Source organism: Pungitius pungitius, chromosome 13 (assembly GCF_949316345.1).
Source record: "Pungitius pungitius chromosome 13, fPunPun2.1, whole genome shotgun sequence".
NCBI classification, from domain to species: Eukaryota; Metazoa; Chordata; class Actinopteri; order Perciformes; family Gasterosteidae; genus Pungitius; species Pungitius pungitius.
In genome coordinates this window covers 16,111,036-16,126,314 of record NC_084912.1, presented here as the reverse complement: position 1 = coordinate 16,126,314, position 15,279 = coordinate 16,111,036, and the positions used below count along the sequence as shown (strand labels likewise).

Here is a 15,279-nt window from a genome sequence, read left to right as displayed (position 1 = left end):
TGAAGAGTAATGTGTAGAACCCACTGGTATGAATGATGTGTGCTGCATTACAGGGCTACTGTACGCTGCAGCAATGAGATGCTTTTGGGATTTATTGCAATATCTGCAAGAGAAATACGTCATGATGTTTTAGAACAGAAATTCTCGTTCATGTGGGTCAGGGTTCATTCTCTGCATAACTGTGTGCACACGTGTGTGTGTGTGAGTCCATTTAGTGTGTGTGTGTGTGTGTGCATGTGATTATGTGTCATGCATTTTGGTCACATCTGTGCAGGGGGATCATTCGCTCTCGGGGGGGCGGCGCTAAACAGAGGAGCTGATGTTTAAATGCGGTGGCAGATAACAGTGAGCGTTGTGTCAGGAAATGGGATGTGTAATTAGACGGAGAGAACGCTTTGATTAAACGCTCTCATCTCCTAATCCACTTTGCCCTGATTCGGCAGATTAAGCTCTCTACTGAGTAATTCACTTGTGGGAAGAAAACGCAACTGAGGTTCGCAATAAGAAACTTCCACACTCTGCTGGGATTGTCGCTGTATGTCCTCTATTTTAAAGCCAGTGTAGCATAGGGCCTTGCTGCATGATTCCACTTGAAAGTTTGGTTTTGGCTAATGTTATTAAGATATGTGTTTATTTTACGTGACAAGTTATTGTATACGTTAAATGTTGGAGAGACTATATATGTTACATGATTCGTTATTACAAACGAATATTTCAGTCATACGGAATTATTGGCATCTGTCAACACACTTAGAAAAATTAGTTTCATTTTACATTTCCTCTATTACACAGTGGAATATTTGGACATCCATAGCAGCACGCCTGCCAGTTCCAGCATTAGTAGGTAAAATAGCTGCTCCCATTAAAGCCAATAGGCCCTTTTTTATAGTCAATTTATTTTGAATGCCAGCAGGAAACATGAGTCCAGAAGCTGGGCCAATTGTATTGTTTTAGTTCTTTAATTAAGTGGATCCTCAGTCATGTACCAGTGAGTACGACTCAGTTCAAACAAACCCAATGTCTAGCCTCTGTCTAAACTCCTCTGCTCCTTGTTCTTTTTCAGCCGCTCTCGGCCGCTCCCTCACATTCTACTGCAACAGTAAATACCTTGCACTTTTAATTAGCTCCATGGCGTCCCTAATTCAATAAAAATTAGGGAGCAGGAAGTAGCCCTAAGGAACAAATTATTAGAGCCTTCCCCTAAACGCGTTGATAATGTCTGTGTACTCTCTCCACAGCCAATTCCTCTCTGTCGGATGCCTGCCGCACTTTACATTAGCTACGGCTTGTGGACACTCCGTCCTCAGGACACTGTCACGGCTTCCTGATTCGGTATATTGACTACGTTGGCCGCACTCATAAACAAAGGCATATTCATAAGTGCTAGCTATTGTAGATTGATGGTGTTTGATTGGGAATGCTCATCGATATGCTTCCTGAATAGTGAAACAATCTTCTGTCGAGATAACAGATCATTTCGATGCTCTGGTCGAAGACCTGCCAATTCTCTTAATGATGACAAAGTAATGCTGCATATTTAGGGTGCATAATGCTGTATTTTGTTTGGAGGTGTCCAGTCAATTGCTTTTCAACCCCTGCTTATGGCCTTAACTCTCTTCTTTCAGTTCATATGAAATTGTAGGTAAAACTCAAAATGTCGGATTGGGTTTTCCAAAGATTTTGCTCATATGAATGAAGATATTGTGTTAGTGTTATGACAGGAACAGTATTTCTGCATCAGTGAAAAAAAACAGTTAAATCAGCTTTCAAAGACGACAGGAAGAAAATAAATGCAGTTTTGAAGGAAAGGTTTTTGTGTTTATTGTTGTGAAATTCCTATTTGACTCGCCATTAGTGACATTTTATCAGCAGCAAAACGGATCTGAGAGGCTCTCATCACTTATTGGTCAGTTCAGAGAGAAAGGCCTCCTTACCTGGCGGAGTCTCCTGGTGCTGATGCATGTGGCACAGTGCATGAGGCCCAAGCATGTGCACACTTGTGCTCTCTTTGGCTCTGGGCTGCTTCATTAATGAGTTGTAAACACATTGCAGATTAGGCCACCAAGCACTTAAACTGAAAGATTTCCCCAAAACCCACACCAATAGATTTCAATCCAGAGAGACTTTTTGAAATTTGAACAATGCTTTATTCTAAACAGGGATGAATATTGATAGTGCAACGTTGTTGGACCAGGCATGTCCCCCCCTTTAGTAGTCCAGACACTGGTGGTTTGCCAGCACCGATGCAAGTGGTTTACGGTGACGACACTCACGTCTGGTTGGCTGGTACTACGCGAGCCCGCCCCTAATCAGCTGGCCGTGAGCCCCCTGGGAGAGAGGATGACACCTGGGAACGGCATAACCTCTCCATTGTTCCTGACTGAATTTTCGCCTAAGCTTCATTTAGTCAATTCCACCATTTTATCTCTTTCGACTGATAACCTCAGTTTACAGCAGTGGTGCAGCTCAGTGACCAGCGCGTATACAATGCAATGGTTTGTATTCAGGAATCAGGAATCAGGAAACGTTTATTGCCATAGTATGTTGTACATACATGGAAATTGTCTTGGCGGAAGGTGCATGAAGACAGTACAATAAAGACAACATAGTGCAAATGAGATAAAAATAGAATAAAATAAAAGTATAATAAAATATAAAATATAAGCTATGGGTTAGTACGCTAAAAACTAGAGCTATGGGTTAGTAAGTTAGAGGAGATAAGATAAAATTAGGAATAAAAATAAGGATAAAGTGCACCAGCTAAACAAAGTGACGGGTGACACAGTGATGATGAGCGTGGGAGTGAGAGTCAGTCAGTGGGGGCCCGGGCTCTGTTGATGAGCCTGACTGCTGAAGGTTAGAAACCGTTCGTGTGGCGGGACGTCTTAGCCCTGATGGACCTCAGCCTCCTGCCGGATGGAAGGGGCACAAACAGTTCATGTCCAGGGTGGGAGGGGTCGGCTGCAATCTTTCTGGCCCGCTTCAGAGTCCTGGAAGCGAACAAGTCCTGAAGAGACGGAAGATTGCAGCCAATCACCCTCTCCGCAGAGTGGATGACACGCTGCAGCCTGCCCTTCTCCTTGGCTGTGGCTGCAGCGTACCACACGGTGATGGAGGAGCAGAGGATGGACTCCATGATGGCTGTGTGTGATGTATAAAAGTATTACTAGTGTCACGAAGCGGGGTGGGGTTTGCCGTAAGCAGGACTCAAATGCAGAGGTGGAAACAAAAAGTACTTTAATAAATCAAAATCTCAAAATCAAAAGGCCTGTGGGCAAAAAGACCAGGAACTGACAAACAGACTCTTCAGGAGAAGACATTCAATGATGCGACAAGGGACAAAAAAACGCACATGGCCTAAATACACGGGGACGGTGCAGGTGATTGAACACAGGTGGAAACAATCAGGTACACGGCAGACAATCACAAGGGATGACCGGCCAAGGCAGGAAGTGAAGTTACCCCAGGGACACAAGAGGCATGAAACTACAAAATAAAACAGGAAGCAAACCCAAACCTTGACAGGGTTGGGAAATATAATATCTGCTATTTTTGGGAAAGCACTGAGGAAAATGTATAAAAGTATTATTGTAGTGATGGAACATTTATGTTTATATGCATACTTAAACTAAACAACACAAGTTTATTTAAGAAAAAAAAAATGGGATCATAAAATAAAAGAATACTGCAGAGAAGGGAATTACAAAGCTTTCATTGAAATGAGCCACATTCATTTCCATTCCTACAGACGTTTAGCTTCCTTCATCGAGGCGAGGGCTAAACCATTGAGAGTAGTGTGAATCATTCATTCATTTCTTTAATTATCTGTATTTACTGCCTTCCAACAGCACTTTGCCTTTCTTTTGCCTCTACGCACCAAACAATCCAGAGTAGAAACAGAACAATCACAGATGAGCAGTGATGAAATGAACGTGTTGTCGTCTGGAGACAAAGATGGGGCTCTTCCTCTGAGAGCTGACTTGGTGTTTCGGGATGTTTGGCTGCTCTCCCGTGTCCCTGGCTGACAACCTACGTGCTTTAGATATCTGACGCCGTCCGATGGCATCTCGGAGTTGTGTTTCCGCTCCCGCCTTCAGGCCTCATTCACACGAATCGGAACATGACGTGTCCTCTCTGCATCTCCGTAGTCTGCTGTGTGTGAGCTGGAGTTGGCGACTGAAAGCCAACGTGTCTCCGCTGTATGAATCCTATCTACCAGCTGCAGAAGCGGAGCATTCCTTCCCGTCGAGGTTGGAAGCAGCTGATCGCAGCGGGAGAGGAGTCCCAGCATGTCCGGGAGGTGTTCTTAATGGCTGGACGTTTTTCTCTCCACGTGAGGCATCCTCTCTTTAGGGGGGGTGCACTTGATCTCCTCGGCTCCCACGTCGGCTCTCTGCTGTCGTTGCATTGACTCCCACAATGGTCTCCCAATAATGCCGGCACACTGCCTTCCACGAGGGACCTCTTTTTTGGTTTAGTCAATCATCCCTTATCTCTCCCCATGGTGACTCGACCCCCAACCCCCCACCCCTCGCTCAGGAAATAATGGGGTCCACGGTTCAGTGGTGTCTGCAAACACACCATCCATCATGACGCTTGCTGCACTATATTGTTAGCATTTAGCCAGCACGTGATGTGTAAGTGTTATTACGGTTATTGCAAACACTGGCCTCTCATTGCAACATTGCTTCTTTGTGTCCTCCTAAGCATTCTTATATCATCACTCATCCCTGATGTTGTTTTTCTAGCAATCTGACTTTCATTCTTGTGTTTCTCCAAGATGTATTTTAAAAGATATTGCTGTTGCATATGCAGTGTCAAACGCAATTTGGGCAGTGGTGTAATAAAATGATTTAACTTTCGTTTCAATTATATTTCAAACTAAATCTGCTGAATAAGTTTGGTTATTCAGCTGATAAAAGGAAAACATACATTTTTGTAATAGACATTTAAGGTGATTTGTCTAATTTCAATACTTTGCTTCCCTTAAAAAAAAAATCACAACAAGACGTGATGACTTAAGATGGATCATTTAACCCGATATCTGGTCAGTGGGTTGCTGTAACATTTTAAATGTTAAAGGAAGGGTAACAATGTTCAAAGGAGCAGTGGGGACAAAGAGGCCAATGCTTTGTTTCAGTGTGAATGCAAGGAAATAGAGCACAGACATTGCAAAATATATTTAGTTTTACAATGTTTTGCAATGTTTAGTATGGGATCGTAAAATAAAAGAATAATGCAGAGAAGGGAATTACTATGCTTCCAAAGCTTTCATTGAAATGAGCAAGTTTGGCTGATTCCATTATTCTTGGCCTGATGCAATGGGAGTGCAACAGAGCAACGCATTCATCCTAAACCCCATAAGCTCTTTTGTAATAATGATTTGTTTAAATGCTGTTTATGCTCACAGTAACCACTGTTAAGTGTATACGTTCTTAATCTTAGACCAGGACCAAGCTTTCATATCCTTCAAAACAGAAATGAAATGCTTAAGTTACAATCACCTCATAGTTTGTGCCCTCTCAACATGATGTACTCATTGTCTCCCCACCACTGAATCAGTAGTTTCTGCAGGTGTATCAATTTAAACCCACAGCCCTCAAAGACATCTTTTTGAGGAGGGCTCATAGAGTCAACACAAATTTTACTTTTAACCTAAACGTGCTTATTGAACATTTTTGAAAAATGTCTTTATATCCGAATATATACACTTCCATTCAGTGTCTACATAGAAATCCCCTCCCTTTTTATCATGCTCTAAATCTGGTGGAGGTCCTCAATCCAATATAAATCTAAACAATATTCTAGTAGCATTCACAAAGTTTAATAATGAAACTATGTTTGCAACAATGAATCCGGTTCTATTGTTCCCCTCATTGTGAGACAGACGGAGACAAAGATGGGGTCGTGTTGCATAGGTTCAAGCTGTGTGTCTTTGTGTGTCTTTTTGTGTGTGTGCGTAGGAGATATTTCTTTCCGGGTTGTAAAAGTTAATTGAAGATGTGTGGGAATGTGGAGCGACACCTGTGGTGGTGGCAGTGGTCACCTGACTGACAGGTGATACACAATTAGCCAGTCCAAACAGACTGCTCATGATTGTGTATGCTCGGCCTCAGTCACAAAAACAACACAACAACAACAACAACAGTTTGATGGGGATTCTTTCTTTCACTACACAAAATGATCAATTCAGCTTTGTGTGTGTATGTGTGTCCTTTTCATTAGATTCTACCAGTCTCTCCTCATTTGGATACATTTGGGATTTAACACCACAACTATTTTCTGCAAATGTCATTGGACCGTATTTCCAGTCTTTCCTCATATTTATTGTTTTAGTGTTTTAGTGTGTGTGCATGTACGTGTGTGTGTTTGTGTACACGTGTGTGTGTGTGTGTGTGTGTGTGTGTGCGCCCACACACACACGTTACTCTATTCTCCAGTCTTGAGAGCTGCCTTGCTGGGTGGCAGATCAGCTACCTGCAGCTGCTTATCTGGCCCAGGTGGGTCACGGCTGATACCTGCCTGAGCCACACGGAGCAGCTAACCTGGAAATTGACGCTTCACATCAGTGACCAGCTCTCTCTGCTCCATCGCAGGAAGCTGTGGGACTGAGGAGGGGCTTGTGTGTCTGCAGTCTGTCTGCGTGTGTTTGTGAATGAGTCAGGTGGCTTTGCCTCCCCCCCCCGGTCACTCTGTGCCCCTTGGTACGTGCATGCTATAGTTAGTGTTATGACCAAAGCACCAATATATTATCATCTGTATTTTGTGTCCCAGTTTCTTCCTGTTACACACAGAAGAACAGCTTTTCAATTTGATGCGAAAAAATATGAGGAAAATGGAAAGTAAAATTGCACCTCCCAAATGTCTTTGAGAACTGCAAACTTTTAATGTTGAACACTACAAGAGATCCTAAGAGAAAGAACCTTTTATTAATGACTATTTTCCGTGCAGCCCTGTTGCCATTATCTAATTTGTGCAAGACCAACAGCCAGACCAACTGAATATATTCTTCCTTTCCCTGCAGAAAGTGCTGTGATGTAACATGTTGTGGGAACAGAACACGTGTGACTGAACCATGATCAGTCCCAGAATAACAAATTCCATAAAAATTCTGAATCAGCTTAAATGAGATGCCGGGAGGCCAATATCAACTTTGGTCTGAGACTGGTGTGCATTTCATAAGGAAGGGTGTTGTTATTCTTACATTTGTACTCATAAAGGCCAGATCGGGCGAATAGACTTGACCATGTAATTTTAAAATAATAAGCAACAAAAATTTATAAATTTTATATATATATTTTTTTTTTCCGTCGCTCGTGGTAGAGGCACGCCCCATTGCCCTCTAAGGACCAGCCACCAATGCAAATGTTTTACTGTATTGTTAGCGAAAAATCTCAGAAATACACTCCTTTCACTTAGAAAAAGCCATTTACAGTGCATCTACATCCTCTTCCACTGAGTCCGCCAACACTAACACTAACAAGAGCCCTAAATGTCTGAAGATGGAGATGCGCTCCAAAACCCAGTATAAAACGGTTCCAAATAGTGCTCATTTAATCATTTTGTGTAGTATTTACAAACCTGGATATTCTGGTTCTTTCTATTTGGCTTGTTTTGATATAATTTGTCATCCTACTGCAGAGTGCATTTCCACTCCACCCACACACACACACACAGACAAACACACCCACTTTGGGGAAGTGAATGATACTCGAGTTGACGGCGACTGCACTTGTTGTTGTCTGTGTAATAAAATGGTTGCGGGTAAAAACACTTCAGTAACAAATCTTTCAACAAGTAAAAAGAAAAGTGAGTTGGCCATCGGTGCTGTGTTTACAGAGACGCAGCAGTGATTGGCCAAAAGCTTTTTCAGCAAACGGGTGTTGGCTGAGACAAAGCAGCCTGGAGGACAGACACATTTTTTATAAACTTCACTGAGAAATGATATCTCTTTTCAGTGAGATATTCATTATTTATTTAGTGAATTTGTTGCTAACATGACGTGTTGCTCTGGAAACAACTTTTCCAAAACATGTATAATTTCCTATTTTATTGGTAATTAATTGGATACTTTGATAACTTAATGTAGAAAGCCGAATCCAACACCTAGCTCTACATTTAGACCCTTGTCGTTTTAAAACATTAGTAAAGTTGATACCAGCCCACCACAAACTGCTGCATGCCACTAAAGCTTACACACTGTCCCTTTTAATGCTTCACTCTGTCCCTCTTGACCAATAAGACAATTTTCCAGAGCCATTGGCCTTGTCAGAAAACAATTAGAATTTTGGCTAATCAGGACCTGAAGCTAATAAGCGCTCCAGATGATGAGTTCATTAATAACCCATGAAACGAGTAGCGTATGGGCGGAAGCCGAACATCAGATTTAGGCAGCACTGTAAACAATGTTAAGACAGCACTGGAGTGAACTGATGGTTTTCTTGAGCACATTATCAGCGTGTGAGTGTGTGAATCCCTTAGTGATAAGGGATGGAAAGGGTGAGCGATGTAGAGAGGGAGAGGTGATAGGAAGAAGTCAGGAGCCAGGGATGCAGGTACTCTAGGATTGAAAAGGGTGAAGGGCATATATATATATATATATATATACATATAGAGAGAGAGAGAGAGAGAGGTGGAGAAGGAACTTAAGAAGCAGGAAGAATGACAGGGCGCTGGCAGAAACTGTGGATGTGAGAGTGATCCACACACAAAGGGTTGGCAGAGGAGGGAGATGAGGGTGAGAGGGGCTTCACACCAGATGGGCATAAAAGAGATAGATGAGGAAGATAGAGATGTGCTCGTGACTCTGCCCAAATAGATAAAGTCCAGCTGGCCTAGCCTGGCCAGTCAGACAGCTCTACTGAGACGAGCTGGACCAGGCCAGCATCAGGCATGCTAGTGTGGCGTACAGGGCACCATTCTACAACTGTTGCACCATATGGACTCCTGAGGAACCCCAAAACATGCCACAGTATAGCTATCTCTAAAAAGGGATGGGAAAAGAATCAGCAGAGGTGGCTTGATGCTAGTCTACATGGCAAGTGGATGTGGGCCACTGAACCGAGGTGGAAAATCCATTTTTATGCTAATTCTGAATGACATTTGAGGAAATCTAACAAGGTAAAAGAATGTCAGATTTTGCCATAGCAGATTTGAATTACCAACATCTGCTTTTTGAGAGCTCCTTGCTGCAACAACAGGGTTTTCTCCTTTTTATTAAAATTGAAATCAAAGCCAGACAGTATTTTTTGTCGCTTGGCATGCATTAAAAGTCTATTTAAAAAATAGAAACTGAGCACATGTATTGCAGGAACAAAGCTCTGCTGAAGAACAATGACAGTGAGAGTTTGTAGAAAAAACTTTTTCCATGCAGGTGGGGAGATTTTATTTCCAAGTTATTATTATTATTATTCAAATGATAAACAGCAATTTAAAAAATGTAGTCTGGTTATTCAAAGATGGTGACAGATAGCTGTAATATTATCAGCAAAAATGTATTTGTAATGCACAGGCATCCTTTTTCTATACGCCCTCGTCGACAACAGGGAAACCACCTGCTGATTCATTTGAGTTCTCGCACTTTTGCTATAGCTACATTTGTTTGAGAGGTAGAGCCCTTGTTTTCTGAGGCAATGCCCCACATCTGCCTTCCAATGACGACCAGGGCCGGAGGTCAACTCTGAGTTGCCTCAGCCCCGGCTGCTGCTGCCTTTGCCCAACATCATATCCACATCTGTAGGGCTGACAGCAACAACATCAACACTATATTTCGGTTACACGCAGGCCAGATTATAAACATGTAAACGGGAGAGAAATGGGAAAAGGCCAAAAGTGAGAGGCTTTTGTTTCAACGCCAGTGTGTGTGTGTGTGCGCGTGTTGCTTCACGATCAAGGTGGCATGTTCCATTACCCGAGCATGATTTAGCTCACTCTCGGCTAATAGTCAGCCCCGGTGGGGTCAACAGGGGGCCAATGCAGAGGAGACAGAGTATGGAAGGTGAAAAAGAGAAGGCAAATAACAGAAAACGAATGGGATTAAGAACTGAAGTGAGAAGCAAGATTGGATGAAAAGAGCAAGAGTGATAAGAAAAGGAAAGAATGAGGCAGGCGTTGCAAAGAGCCAGTGTTGATGGACATTTTGGCATGTTGGCAGGAGTGGTGGGGGGGGTGCGCGTGCGCTCGGGCCGGGCGTCCTTTTCTGTGACAAAGACAGGCCAGACCACCTGTCCACTCCCATCAACGCCGCCTGTGTCCCTCTGTCCGGCCTCCACGAGCGGGACGAGTGGATGACAAAATCAAAGAGAGGGAGACAGCGCGGGGGGGGGTAGGCAGTCGCACCGAGGGGATGGCAATAGAGAATGGCAGGAGTATGAGCTATCCTGCAGAGCTGCGTGTGAATCTGCAATGACGGGCCCGCCGCTCCTCACCCGTGTGCGGGACGACCGTCCGCTAATGTCCTTCACTGTCCTCCGTCGTACGCCGTGTGATTGGTTAGTCACGGCCTTGCCACTCGCTGTTTTCATCATCTCACCATTTGCGTTTATTAGAAAACCAATTTGTGAGCCGGACATCCAATCACACGCGTGGGTCCTCCTTGGTTGGTTTTGTACTGGATCGGCCTCATCGTGTGAGTGATTCATGTCTGCACAGCCGAGTCAACACCAACAACCTGATAACCTGATGGTTTTCATGAGGTGCAAAAACGCTGCTTTCTTTTTTTATAATTTTATAACATAAAATCTTACATATATGTATTTCCCGCCCTTTAGTGTATGTGTATTGTGTCTGTTCATTTATAGGCTGTGCAGAAAGACACACACACACACACACACACACACACACATTTAGCATGTGTGTGTATTTCTCACAGGAATGGCTAAAGTAAAGGCAGAGGGTGCTCTCCTCCCATCCGTGACAGATTTAGTCATAAATCTGTTGGATTAATACACGGCCTCCCAAGGACTCTGCCGCCGTGCGTTGGTTGAAACACAGGAGTCACTTAAAGCCAGACTCCAGGCACTATTTGTCTTCGGCTCTCTCACGCATCACGGTTATTGATGTCACAAACACACACACACACACACAGAGGAGAGAAGGCCAGGTAAAAATGGAGAAAATGAGGTAGATTTCTTTTATCTCATTTCAAGTGGCTCTGCTCCAACAGACAAATGTAACTGCCTTTTTGAAGAGCAACATTTTTAATTCATACCCATTATTTGATAAATAAATTGTAATAATCTGACGCAGGATTGTCACTATGAGAATAGTCACAAAGATGTGAAATAGAAAAGACAGTGAACTTTTTCTTTCCTTCCATCTTTATTTCATGTTTTATTGCTTTCGGGCTCAATCCCTTCCCAGAGGAATAATTTACCAACACTCCAAGGCTGTCTTCATCCTACAGGGAAATAAAGTGTATACTAAATTACCCCAAAACACTAAATCAGCATGCAACCTCTTTTCTGCTATTGAATATGCCCCCTGAAAAAATACACCTCTCTCTGTATGGAAATAGAGTTGTAAGCACTTAGTTTCTGGCCACAGTTTATTTCCACATCTCAGTGGCTGAAGGAGCCTGAATATACACATTAACGCAGCACTCGGCACCCCTAGCAAGGAAAGGGGTGATGAGATAATTTCCACTCCTTTCCATCTTATTTGTAAAAAAAAAAAAAAAAGTTTAATTTGTTGCCTGTATGACTGGAGGTGAGCGTGCAAGTTAATGCATGTGCCCCCAAAGAGCTCTAAAAGATGGTGGATAGAATTCTTCATATGAAGTGACGGTAAACAGTGGCGATCACACACTGGTGTGACTGTGAAGGTGCATTCTCATGATCAACACAAATAGGCAGCCAACGTACGTACATTTCCACTATTCTACATCCAGGGGGTATCTCAGCCTCCCTACCAGTTAATGTACCTTGTATTGAGCCTCGAGTGCATGGCATGTACTTGTGAACCAGAAACTGACCATCTTGTTGAAATGGCGCTAAGTCAATTAGGGTTAAAAGGGTTTAAGGTTTAGAGTCCCAATCTTCTAATCACAACTCATCTGTGTGACAGATGCAAAGGCTTTCCATCACAGCTCCTGCATTCTTCACGTGGCCGTCCATAAAATGACAAACGCTGTCTGAACCAAACACAGTTTTTTGGTGCCAGTCGGAGACGGGGTTTGACTCCTTGAATTTTTGATGATGATTGATTGAAGGCAGGCAAAAAGGCAGAAAGGCTTCAAGTCGGTGTTGCTGATGTGTTTGAAGGCTCTCTTTGTCAGTGGACAGACAAGGTGGTAACATGAGTGGCATCATACTGACTCATCAGCCTACCGATTGGATGACTTGCACCTGCAGGCTCTCCGGCCTTCCCTCAAGACAACACATCAAGTATTTATATGAAGCGGGTAAAGATCAAAATTCTTCTGGCCTGTCCCCAGTCAGTCATCTCTCTACTTTGTTTTTAAAACATCTTTTATTTTATTGTTCTGCTGCTCTGTTGGTACTAAACCCATATACCCGTTGAGCCTCTGTGCACCATAAAAATCTGAGCTACATTTCACAACATGCGTGAAATTGCAGTCCTGACAGCGCCTGTCCCACTGAATCAGCGCTCAGATGAACGAGAGGTCTGAAGATGTCACCAACATAATGAACAGGGCTTTGGCCTACAGCCTCTTTCTCTTTCTTTATCCTGAGGCCCCCGGGGCACCAAGGAGCTGAGTCCCCGTCCAACACGCAGCTCCCATCGATCAGGCCGGGATTCAGTGTCCCCATTGGCTCCCTTGCTTTTCCTAAAAGATCGAACCGAGTAAAACCTAAGGCAGCCACTGCGTAGTAGGTCCAAGGCTTTGTCAGTTTGGGTGTGTTACGCCATTGCGTGTCCAGCCCTGACACAGTGACGCAGTGATGGTTCCACTTACTTGTGTTTGCACCTCTTCCTTTTAACTCTCTCCTGACTGTATTCTCACCATTTTTTATATTTCTGTGGCGGGATGATTGATGTTTTCAGAAGGCCTGGCTCATTTTTGTAAACGCTGTTGACCCTTTTAGGAAAACCATTCCTCACCATTTTTTCTGTCTCTGTAATGTTATTGATCACATATATATAAGAGCTGCATCAGTAAATTTGACTTATGTATTATCTTCTTTTATCCATTTAGAAATATCTAGAAAGACAACTTAAATGTGCTGCTAATTAAAACTGTGCTCTCTGGTATCCTTCTTATGACAGAGGGAGTCTTTTTTTGAACTAAGCACACATCTCTAATGGGTCCATGGTTTGGCCCCCAGGTGTCTCTAGCTCACCTCGTCCTAATTAGCTCTGCTGTGGTCATTCTGATCAAACCATACCGTGTGAATGCAGAAGGGTGTGCATTGCAGATTGAGTATTCTGGGGACAATGGGAGAGAAAGGTTAGGTAGAGAGATGATCCTCCAGCCCATCGCTCTTGTCATGAGAGCAGTGTTGCATAGAAGTGGAGAAGGGGAGGGACAATGTTAATGTGCACTGTATCATTCATAACAGTAATACTGGCATCACTTGCTGCTAAATGGCATCATTTGTCAGCTTTGCACAGTGTTACAGATTAGCAGTGGAGAGATTTATACACACACACACACACACACACACACCCTTCCCTCATTTCAATTCTGAATATACCAAGAACCCTCAACCAAAACACTATCCCTAAAACTAACCAAACTTATGAAATTAAGCCTCAACCCTCCCTAAAATTAACCATATGTTTGAATTTCCTCAAATTTCTATCATTAATTCGAGGATCTTTCATTCATTCACTACACAGTACATTTTCTTTTTTACTTTTTTTCTTTTTTATTGCATCCATTATGCTTTCTTCAGACTATTGTAAAAGATTGGTAGAAAAATAGTTTATTCAGTGCAGTGCCCAATCTTACTAATACTACGCTGCTGCACACATACTGAGCAGATGGGGACAGAGCATCCGGTTCAGCACATGGGCCAGATAATCTAACTGGTGTGCCCAATGGCTCTTAGTTTACCTCTTATTTTCCTCAGTAAAAGTTAATCTTCCACAAACGCGTGGCTCTCATACATAGTCTTAGCATCAAATGATTTGTTATCCTTCGCTTGAGTGTACGTCTGCCACACGGAGCCAACAAATCCTCCACAGTGGAGTGGAAAGTAAAATCAGTTATTATTGATGACTATGAGGTAAAAGGCTCAATTTGCACTGTCTTCAACCAAATTATAACTCATATTGAAAGCAGTTAAATTTGCATAAATCTCATTAGACGCAATGAGAGGAGTTCATAAATCGTCGTATTAATTAGTCATTTTTGACTCCCTTTCATTTAAAAATGGAGAGTATTAATAAACCTAGGGCGAGGAGGTGATTTTCAAGTCTAATTGGTCGTTGTATTAAGCATTTTGCTGCGTAAATGAAAGGCTTGATATAGTTTGTCTTGACCTCTATTGTCTGACCGAGTACGAGTAGGAGGGGAAAGAAAACATGTAATCCCTCGTCCATCCACTCGTATTCAATACCCTCTTTTTGATTTTGTTGTAAATACTACAGCTCTGCAGACCAATGAAACGTCTTCAGGACTACAGTTCAACTGTACTTGATGTACCTCTAAATGTTTGTCTACCTTTTAGCTGTATGTTGTATGTATGTACAGTATATAAAACAGGATGCATATTAATAACCCCTGGGGGCCGCTGTGTGTGTGTGATTGATGTCAGCATTCCCTCCCTTTCAGTGCATCACACTTGCGTTCCCAAGCAGCTTTACACTGGACCGTAATGAGCCTTGACCCTGCGTTGAGGGGTCTCCGTGCTCTGTTCAATGCCCCTCCAAACCTTCGCCTGGCCCCTCTTGACACCTCCGCCCAGCACGCTGGGTTAGTCAGGCTAATGGCGCTCCACCTCCGGCTTTGATTAGCCCGGCCTGTCTCCGCTCTGGTGTCTGTGACGAATGAAGTCAATGGACCATTGGAGCTCCAATTAAAACCCCCTCCCTCATCTCTACTCTCGCTCAGGGTAGCGTGTTTGGGCTGCAAACGACGAATCAATAAAAATCGATTATTAAAAGTGTTGGAAACCAAATTTTATTATTGATTCGGTGTGATTACCCGGAGATGTGCGCGGAGCACAAAAAAAGAGCAGCGGCAGTTGTGAGTCGCAGCAGAGTCCATGGTGTGGGAGCATTTCACACTAAATAACTAAATGAGTGTGTCAATTGCAATGCATCGCTCATTAGATTTGTGAATAGAATATATGTATATACACACACAATGTATAT

General features: G+C 43.1%; 1 protein-coding gene across 1 annotated transcript in view; it reads left to right on the top strand.

Moving 5' to 3' along the window:
- cdh23 (cadherin-related 23) overlaps positions 1-15,279 on the top strand; it is a 139,697-nt gene that overhangs the window by 17,909 nt on the left and 106,509 nt on the right. The window lies entirely within an intron of this gene.